At 50.8% G+C, this 9,572-nt stretch overlaps 1 pseudogene; it reads left to right on the top strand.

Annotated features, from left to right (window-relative positions):
• Positions 1-225: 225 nt before the first annotated feature.
• LOC101289900 (uncharacterized) lies at positions 226-8,920 on the top strand (annotated as a pseudogene).
• The last annotated feature ends 652 nt before the right edge of the window (positions 8,921-9,572 follow it).

The following is a 9,572-nucleotide window of genomic DNA, read 5'->3' as shown; positions in this document are numbered from 1 at the left end:
GGAAGGACATTTCAGGCAGAAGGAACCGAAAGCACTAATGTGAGACGGTGGGGGTAAGGCTGTGTTCAAGGACTAGCAGATCTAGAGCGAGGGGGAGAAGAGAGGGAAAGAAAGCTGGAGAGATGGCTCTAGGAGAGGCAGAGCTGGGAGAAGCTAGCCAGTGGCTCCCCAGTGAGGTGGCCAGTGGGGTTCCCAGCTCTGTGTCCCCAGGTCCTGGCCAGGAGGATGCTGCTGTTCTGGGGGGTCACTGCTATGCTGGGGGCTGCTGCCCCAGGCCCCAGGGGAGGCCCAGCACCTAGTCTTCTTGCGCTTCAGCAAGGATCAGCTGGAAACAGGTAGATTTTTAAGGGGTGGGTGGCAGGAGGCAGGAACTCAGGAAAAAGCAGGGGTGGAAGGTGACACCACCTCCCTGCTCAAGCCTTTTCCTCTTCTGGCCTCCCCATCACCAGCAGCAGAATTTGCCTTCCTTTGCCCAGAGCTGACTCCATCCTTCCCCTGCTCTAACACTTGCTGTGGCTCCCTAGTACCTTCAGAAGAAGCTCCAAGCTCTTCATCCTGGTTTTCAAGGCCCTGCCTCTCCAGCCTCTTCTACCACCACCTGCCCTGACCGCCCCTATAGACTTTCCAGCCTCCTTCCTTTGCTTGTGCTATTCTTTCTCCCATTCTCAACACAATGGATTCTGATTCACCATTTAAGGCAAAGCTCTAATAGTCCCAGTTTCCCCAGCAGAAGGAGTCTCCTTCCACTGGGTTCCCACAGCCCCTTGGTGAAGCTTCATCTATGGCCTTATCCAAGCGTACTGTACTTGTCCTGTCTGTCTGTCTTTCTGTCTCTCCCTAACTCTTGGCTGTGAGCTATTTTTTATCCATTCACCTCCTTCCCCATTCAACACAGTCCAACCTCACTGATCTTTCTGTTTCATATACTCACCAGGCTCATTACCACCTCAGGGCCTTTGCATGTGCTGTTCCCTCTGTCTACGTTGCTCTCTCCCCAGGTCTTGCAATAGTGGATTTCTCCACTTCATTCAGGTCTCAGCTCAAATGCCTCCCCTTCAGAGAGGCTCTCCCTGACTACCCTATCTAAAGTAGACCTTCCCCCTAGTCATGCTCCAATCCGACTCCATTTTATTTTCAAAAATTGCCTTGCTTGCTTATCTGAGGGCTCAATTGTTTTCTGTGCCCGCCCCCACCCCCCCACCCCTGCTCCTAGAATGAACCCCACAGGCCCTGAGCCCAGAAGAGAGTAAGTGCTTCATAAGTACCTGTTGCTAAATGACTGTCTAAATCGCTGGCTCGGGGCAGGTGCTGGTGGGCCTTTGTTGAATGACTGAATGAAAGGTGAGCCCCACCCTGAGGAGGGCCTTGTCCTCAGACATTTCAGGCCTGCTCTCGAAACACCATGTCCTGGACCGTGTGGCCAGGATCCCTGTGATGGGGGCCACAAGTGAAGGAGTCGCCATCCTGGACCACCTGCCCTTCGTAAGAGAAGGCCTCTCCAAAGAGAGCAGTGGGCTTGATCTGTTGCTGGTCTGGGACCTGCTCTCGGGGCAGAGCTTCCCCCTGCAGGGGGAGCTGCTCCAGTTGGGTGGGTGAGTGGCCTTCTGGCTTTTCTTCCCCCTCAGAAACAGTGTTCTCACCTTGCGGGTGGGTAGGAGGCCCCAGCGTAGTTGGAGCTTTTCTCCAGCCTGGAAAGCCCTCAGCAAGTACATTTTTATTGTCCCTAAACCTCTTGAAGCCACTTGAAATCCTCCACGGAACAAAGCAGAGTCTCAATCAGGGATCTTAGCCTGGCAGCCCTCCAACCCTCCACATTCAGCTTATACCTGGGTATTGCAAACTCCCATAGTATTTTTTTAATATTTTAGTGACTTGCCAATATATAAAAATCTGGAGTGTTTTAATAAAAATCCAGATTTTCTGATTGTATTAGTTTGCTAGGACTGCCATAACAAAATACCACAAACTGAGTGGCTTAAACAACAGAAATTCAGGAGACTAGAATTCTGAGATCAAGGCGTTTTCCATGTCTCTCCCCTAGCTTCTGGAGGGTTGCTGGCAGTCTGGTTTTCCTTGGCTTGTAGAATCATCACCTGATCTCTGCCTTCCTCTTCACTTGGCAATCTCCCTGGTTGTGTGTCTCTGTCTGTGTCCAAATTTCCCCTTTTTATAAGGACACCAGTCACATTAGGCTAGGGGCCCACTCTACTCCAGTTCGATCTCATCTTAACTACATCTCCAACAACCCTACTTCCAAATCAGTTCACATTATAAGGTGGGGATTAGGAACTCAATATATGAATTGGGGGACTTCCCTGGTGGTCCAGTGGGTAACACTCCATGCTCCCAATGCAGGGGACCTGGGTTCGATCCCTGGTCGGGAAACCAGATCCCGCATGCATGCTGCAACTAAGAGTTCGCATGCAGCAACTAAGACTCTGCATGCTGCAACTAAAAAGCCTGCATGCCGCAACTAAAGATCCCGTGTGCCATAACTAAGACCCAATGTGGCCTAAATAAATAAATAAATATATATATATATATATATATATATGAATTGGGGGGGGGGTGGAAGGCAGACACAATTCAACCCGTAATAGCAACTCTCTCTATAACAAAGATCTGGCCACACCTGGCCTGACCTCCCACATGGCAATCATTGGTGTAGGATCTGTAGTCCCTAAGTCAGTCCCCAGACACCTCCTCCTCCACTCCCTTTACATTACCTGCTTGGCCCTGAAGGCAAATGAGTTGGAGACTTCTGGCAAAATAAGTACCAACATAAATGAATGATATTTATGTAGGTTGGGGCAGGGGTTCCTGCAGGGTCAACTATGTAGCCACAGGTAGGCCTCCGAATCCATCCCCCAGAATGAGGAGGGAGAGCCAGATGGGTCCTAAGATGATAGAGTCCAGAAGAAGTTTTCTGATGCGGGTGAAATGAAATGAAAAGCTAGGGCCTGGGGCGGGTAGGGGTGCTTCCCAGAGAGGCCTGGGAGGAGGGTGCTGGGCCCACACCTGCCCCAGCCCATCCTAAGGCCTAGGACTAGCCACCACTCACCCCTGCCTGTGCATTTGCACCACCTCTACTCACCCTTCCTGGCACAGGGCATCAGCTTGGGAGAGCCGTAGGAAAAACCCCACATGGTCCAAGTCATTCTTCAAAAACCTCTGGAAGGTGCCATGGTGGAGGCAGGCATACAGCCTTTGGGGAGCCCAACCCATCCAGGTCTTCCTCCAGCACTGGAACTTTTTGCTGCCCACTCCAGTGGGCACCAGGTAAGTCACCAGCTTGTATCTAATGTTCAAAAAGTACATAAAACTCTGGGTTCCTCTTAGCTCTGGGAGATGCGAGGACCTCAGGCCATCATGGGGAGCAGAAGTTTCATGTCCTCCTTCTTGGATGCTCAGCAGGGCAGGTGGTCCCTGAGTGGAAGGCGGTGGGATCACCAGCCATCTTGCTCTGACTCCTGCCTGCTTGCGTCTTTTTTGCAGAACCCTTATATTTGAATTCAGACCTGTTTAATGTGCATGGACAGGTCCTCCACTGTATTCTCCTCATTTTGTAGAGGGTGACACTGACGCCTGGAGAAGGAAAGGGACTTTCCCAGGTCTTCAAGGCTTAGAGGCTGTAACTAGAGCCCAGTGTTCTGCAGCTGGGCTGAGGGTCAGGGAAGGGGTTGTCCCAAAGCAGCCCCCACCCGTCCTGGGGTCTGCCCCTATTCTAGCCAATACAGACACACTCCACAGAGTCACAGGGGCCTTACCAGGCCATACAAACAACACCCCCCAACCCACTCACAGGTTGGTCACAGAAGATGCCAAAGGCCCTGATGTCACCCTACAAATCCTGAGTGACAGCTTGCTGCAAGTCACATTGCGAAGCAAACTGTACCTCTCGCTCTAGAGGTGAGTGTGTGCTCTGGGGGCTTCCTCTCCACCTCCCTCGGTTGCCATGCAAGGCTAGCAAAATTCTGCTGCCTATGTCACCAAAAGGGTTACAATAATCCTTTCCACTTGGGCATGTTTCAAAGTCACTTTTTTGTGATGGGGAAACTGAAGCACCAAGTAGGAGAGGGACCTGCCCAGGATCACACAGTGAAATCTGCAGCAGAGGCTGAGATAAAACCCTCTGACTTCCGTGTCAGGGGACATGTGCCCCATCTGAGTAAAAGGCACATGCTTTCATGGGATGATCCAAGGAGGGTCTGGTTCAAGCTCACCTTGGAATCCACCACGACTGGACGCCAATCCCACTTACCATCCAGGCAACTTGAGTAAGGGCGTCTGTCCTCTGGGCCTCATCCACAAAGTGTTATGATCAAGTCCCCTACTGCCCTTGGCTGTTATAAGAGTTCACTGCTAATCTAAGAGCTCAGACCGCTCACTAAACTGTGGAAGATGATGCCAACCTGGGGTTGTAAACACAACAGCCAATAAAGGGAGTGATTTGCACATGAAACAGGAATATTCTTACATGCCCCTTAGGAATATGCCCACTGTCTTTTTTTGTGTGTGTGAAAGATGGCATTCTTTGTCTAGCTTCCCTTTTTAATAGAAAAGTGAGCACAAAGAAATATTTTCTTCACCCGGATGTGGGCACAGAGAAATATTTCTCTGCTATACAATAAACATATCATCACCCTTATAATGATGTGCAGTAAAAATGCAGCTTGACCCCTGGCCTGGTGGGGACTGTAGCAAACAGGAGAGGATGTGGCCCATCTCAAGGTCACATCAGCCGCCTGTGAGGATGCTGGCCGAGAGTTTCCAGATCTTTTAGGTTTTCCAAAGTTTGAACCCTGTATTTTTAATGAACTCTTCCAGTTTTTCATTTGAGCCCTCCAGACAACTGCAGGCCCCACCAGCCTGTGACTTCTGGACTCAGTCTTGGGCTGCAGCTTGGAGCCTGCCCAAACATGCTGCCCCTACAGGATCCTGCGGTTCAAAGTCACCAACAACATCTGCATCGGGGTACGGCTGGAGCAGACGGGGAACAAGACCAATGTGGCCTTTGAGGAGTGCCACACCCCACCAGGATACCTGAGCACTGAGGTTCTGGAGCAGTGAGTACCTACCCCCCACCATTCCTGCACCCAGCCCTTCACTGAGACTCTCCCCAGAGAGTCTCAGTCTTAGGCTGCCTCTCCCCAGCCTAAGCTGTCTAGAGTGACCAAGGGGGTCAGGGACAGGGTCATCTCCAAGACCACCAACTGTACACACCACCCATCAGTATCTCCTGCCTTCACATTGAATGTTATGGCCAAAGTGTGCAGCCACGCAGGTCAAACCTTGGCTTGGCTGCTCGCTAACACCAGGAGCCCTGGCCAAGCTATTTGGCTTCCAGGAGCCTCAGTTTTCTCACCAATAAACAGGATCACAGAACTCAGCCAGCACGGGGTGGTTGTGGGGAAGAGATGAGCTAACCCCTGTGAGCTACTTAGCACAGAACCTGCCGCATAAAGTGGCCATTGCTTATGATTCTTAATATACCTAACAAAAAAGCCACCTCCTCCAGGAAGCCTTCCATTAACTTCCACTCTGGGATTTGAAAATCCCAGAGACCTTTATTAGAGAGAGAAATAAAGCAAGAGAGGCATAAAGGGACAATCAGGAAGAAATAAAGTGGAGGAGGGCAAAGTCTAGAAGAGAGAAAGCAAGAATGGGAAACAACAGAAAAGGAAAGGGGAGAAAGAGGAGAGAGGAGAGGAGAGGGACACCAGGCGGGGAAGGAAGCAGCCACCCTGAGCTTCCCTGTTCACAGGCCCACTGGGGCTTTCCTCAGCCCTGCCCTGGACTCCCCTCTCTGGCCTCAGTCTCCCCTTCCATGGTGTCTCAGACCCCACCTGCTCTCCCCGCCTCTAGGATGGACCCCCTCTGGGTGAACAAAGCTCTGGGTTTAGTGACAGATGTCCTGGATGAGGCATTGCCCTTCCTCCTACAGAAGATAGTAAGTTGCTCATTCCCCCCGCCCTACCCCCTGAGAGAGGGGTGTGACCCCATGGGACAGCCCCTTGATCTTGCCCTGACCTCAACAATGACCCCCTCATGCCTTCCCTCCAGGGGTGTCCCCTGGCCACAGCCCTGCTCAACTCGCTGCTGGAAGACCTGTTACACATCACTCTGTGTTCGTAGCTCCCAGCCAAGGAAGGGGCTTATCTGCTGTCCCCCTACTGTGTGCCAGGAACTCTTCTAGGCTCTGGAAATATGATGGGAAATAAAACAGACAAAGCTTTCCCACGGGGAGCCTACTTCCTAGAGGAGGGAGAAAAGGGCATTATGCCTTATGACCTTGGTAAATCATTTCCCCCCCCCGAGCCTCAGTTCCCCAGTCTGTAAAATGGGATTAATCACAGGCTCACAGAATGGACTGTTGTGATAATACATAAAACCTGGCACAGAGTTATGGCTCAATAAATGCTCATTGTTACAAGAAGCTGAGGCCCAGCCCACAATGAACTTCAAGCTAAGCAGAGAGGGAGAAGAAATTTCTTGCTGCTTCAGTGCCTCTCCATGCCCTTCCCTCCATCCCCCAGGGAGGCTGAGCCCCAGTTCCATTTCCTCATTGCAGCCCCAGCCATCTCCGGCCCAGAAGATTTCCAGCACTATGTCACCAGCACAGAATTCACGGAGGAGGCCATCCTGATGAAAGTCCAGGTGAGCAGCCCCTGGCCAGGGCAGACCCTCTGAGGATGTCCACTGGTCTGGGGGAGAATGGGCACAGAGGAAAATGAGGTGGGGCTTCTCTGGATAGGAGGCAGAGGAGAAGGAGCAAGCGAAGGAAGTGGTGGGCAAAAGAGGAGGAGAGAGGGGAAGGGAGAAGAAAGGGCAGACCAGGCAGGCCCCACCCTCTGGAGCTCACACTGAGCCTGGGAAGTCCCGCTCAAGCCTGGAAAGGTGGAGAGGCCACGGGGCTGTATGTCCCACAAGTGAAAATTAGGCTGCAACAAAAGGGCAGGTGGGGTGGCTCAGGAACGGCAGGACCGCGTGTAACACCCAGCTGGAAGGGACGCCTCAGATGGGGAAACCAAGGCCCAGAGAAGGGATGAGGCTGGTTGCCCCTCTCCTCCATGGGATGGTAGCAGGTGAGTCAGGAGGACAGGAGGAGTTGAGTGGATAGGAAGGAGGCACTGTTAACAAAGTCACGGAGAAAAGAATGGGGTTACATGAGGGAGAAGCAAAACCCAGCTCCACCTCTTACCATGTATAGGATCTTGAGAAAGTCACTTCACTCCTCTGGGCCTCAGCTTCCTCATCTATCAAATGGTTTCCATCTCATGGTGCTGTTGTGAGGTCAAAATGAGATTGTGCCTGTAAGTGTTCAGCGCTGTGTCTGGCACATACTGAACCCTCCATATGTTAGCTGTAACCAGTTTTTGCCTGAGGAGGCTGTTCCCTCTGAATTTCTCCTTCCTCCTTCATTTTTCTAAAGCTTATGACCCCTGCAGCCCAGGCCAGAGAGCCCCAAGGCCTGACCACCTGGCCCCCAAGCCCCTCCCAAAGTTAGCCCCAGGCAGCCTGGCAGACCTGGTCTTTTCACTGCAAACCTACAATGACATCCTGTCCTGCCTCTACACCAGCAAGGAGATACATGTGAACCTCCAGGACCCCATGGTGAGTGTTTGAGAAAAGTACATTACTGCTCTACTTTTCACATGAAGAAACCAAGGCCCAGGTGGCATAAGTGCCTTCCCGGGTGGGCCTAGGTAAGTCACTTCCCCTCTCTGGACCTCACCTGGAGAACTCTTATTCAGCTTTCAGAACCCAGTATAGAAGTTCCTTCTTCTGGAAAGACTTCCTTGAACACCCCTTTGTTGTTCCTCTCTTCATAACATTTATGCTGCAAACATGTATTGAAGGCCTACTGTGTGCCATGCCCTGTGCACACAGGGTCCCTGCCCTTTCACAGATCAAAGTCTACTGGAGGAATAGAAACTGAACAAGAAAACAGATAAATAAAATAATGTATGTTATTTATAATAAGCAGAGCAATGGATCAGCAAGTGTGTGGTGGAGGTGAGAGAGCTATCCTGGACACTATAGTCAGTGAATACATCTCTGAGGAGGTGGCCTGAATGGTGGCAAGGAGGCACACACACACACACACACACACACACACAAACAGAAGTCAATGGGAAGAGCAAGTTCCCAGGGTTGATGAGGGCATCACATGAGGGAGAAATACAGATAGATCACTGCTCAGAAGCCCCCAGCAGCTCCTCATCGCGCTCTGAATAAAGTCCAGTCTCCTCTCTGCAGCCCCAGGGCCTCGTGAGATCTGGCTCCTGCCCACCTCTCTAGCTCTGTCTCTTCACCCACTATGCTCCAGCCACATAGGATGGGCTGGTGCTCACCTCAGGGCCTTTGCACATGCTGTCTCCCTGCCTGGAACACTCTTCTCTCCACTGTTGGTCTCTGTGCGAATGTCATCACCTCAGAGAGCTGCTCCCTGACCACTACATGTAAATATCTAAAGTAAGCCTTTTCTCTCTCCCTCACCCAAAACCCTCTCTCTCTTTCTACTCTGTTCCCTTCGAAATACTGATCTCACTGTGTGTATGAGTAAAGTAATATATGCGAAGTTGTATATATACATATACACACATATGTATATTTGTGTGTGTTCATTTATTTAACTTTGTGTGTTCACTGTCTCTCCAGTTTGGGGACGGGGACTATGAACAGTACACTCTCTGAAGGGTACACAGGGTGTGCTCAGTAAACATTGAAATATGAAATCCCAAGATCTATATCTGGAAGAGATCTAATGTTATTGCTCCATTATTAACATGGAGAAACCAAGGCCCAGATAGGGAAAATGACTTTCCCAAGTCACCCAGCAGGTAGGATCAGGACTGGAGCCAGGGCTCCTGCCTCCCCATACTGTTCCCTCCTTTCCACACAGGTGTGGCAGCTCTGAGACTAGAAGTGAACCCTGTGATTCCATGTCTACAGAAATTCTTACACCAGTGGATGAGGGTACATGTGCAAGGGTGTTCTTTGCAGCTTCACTTGTTACCGGGTGAAAAATAAAGTTAACCTAGGTGTCCATCAATAGGGAATTGGTAAAATAAGTCAGGTAATGGCTATATAAGGTGGAATTCTATGCAGCTGTTTAAAAGAAAGGGGTTGTTCTATATGTACTGATGTTGAGAGGAACAAACAAGGTGCAGGACCATCTGGTTAGAATATTCCCATCTATTCATTCTTCTATGTGTGTAGAAAACAGTCTGTCAGGATATACTCCAAAATGTCAATAGTGGTTACCCCTGAGAATAGGATTTAGGAGAAAAGGGGAAGAAGTGTTGGGATGGACTTTCATTTTTACTGTATACATTTTATAGTGTCTTCTATAATGATTTACAACTTTCAAAAATCAATGGATTGGGGCTTCCCTGGTGGTGCAGTGGTTAAGAGGGCCTGCCGATGCAAGGGACGCTGGTTCATGCCCCGGTCCGGGAAGATCCCACATGCCGCGAAGCAGCTAGGCCCGTGAGCCATGGCCGCTGAGCCTGTGCGTCCGGAGCCTGTGCTCCGCAGCGGGAGAGGCCACAACAGTGAGAGGCCTGCGT

The sequence above is a fragment of the Orcinus orca genome, chromosome 16 (assembly GCF_937001465.1).
Source record: "Orcinus orca chromosome 16, mOrcOrc1.1, whole genome shotgun sequence".
Classification (NCBI taxonomy): domain Eukaryota; kingdom Metazoa; phylum Chordata; class Mammalia; order Artiodactyla; family Delphinidae; genus Orcinus; species Orcinus orca.
This window is presented reverse-complemented; position numbering and strand designations above follow the sequence as displayed.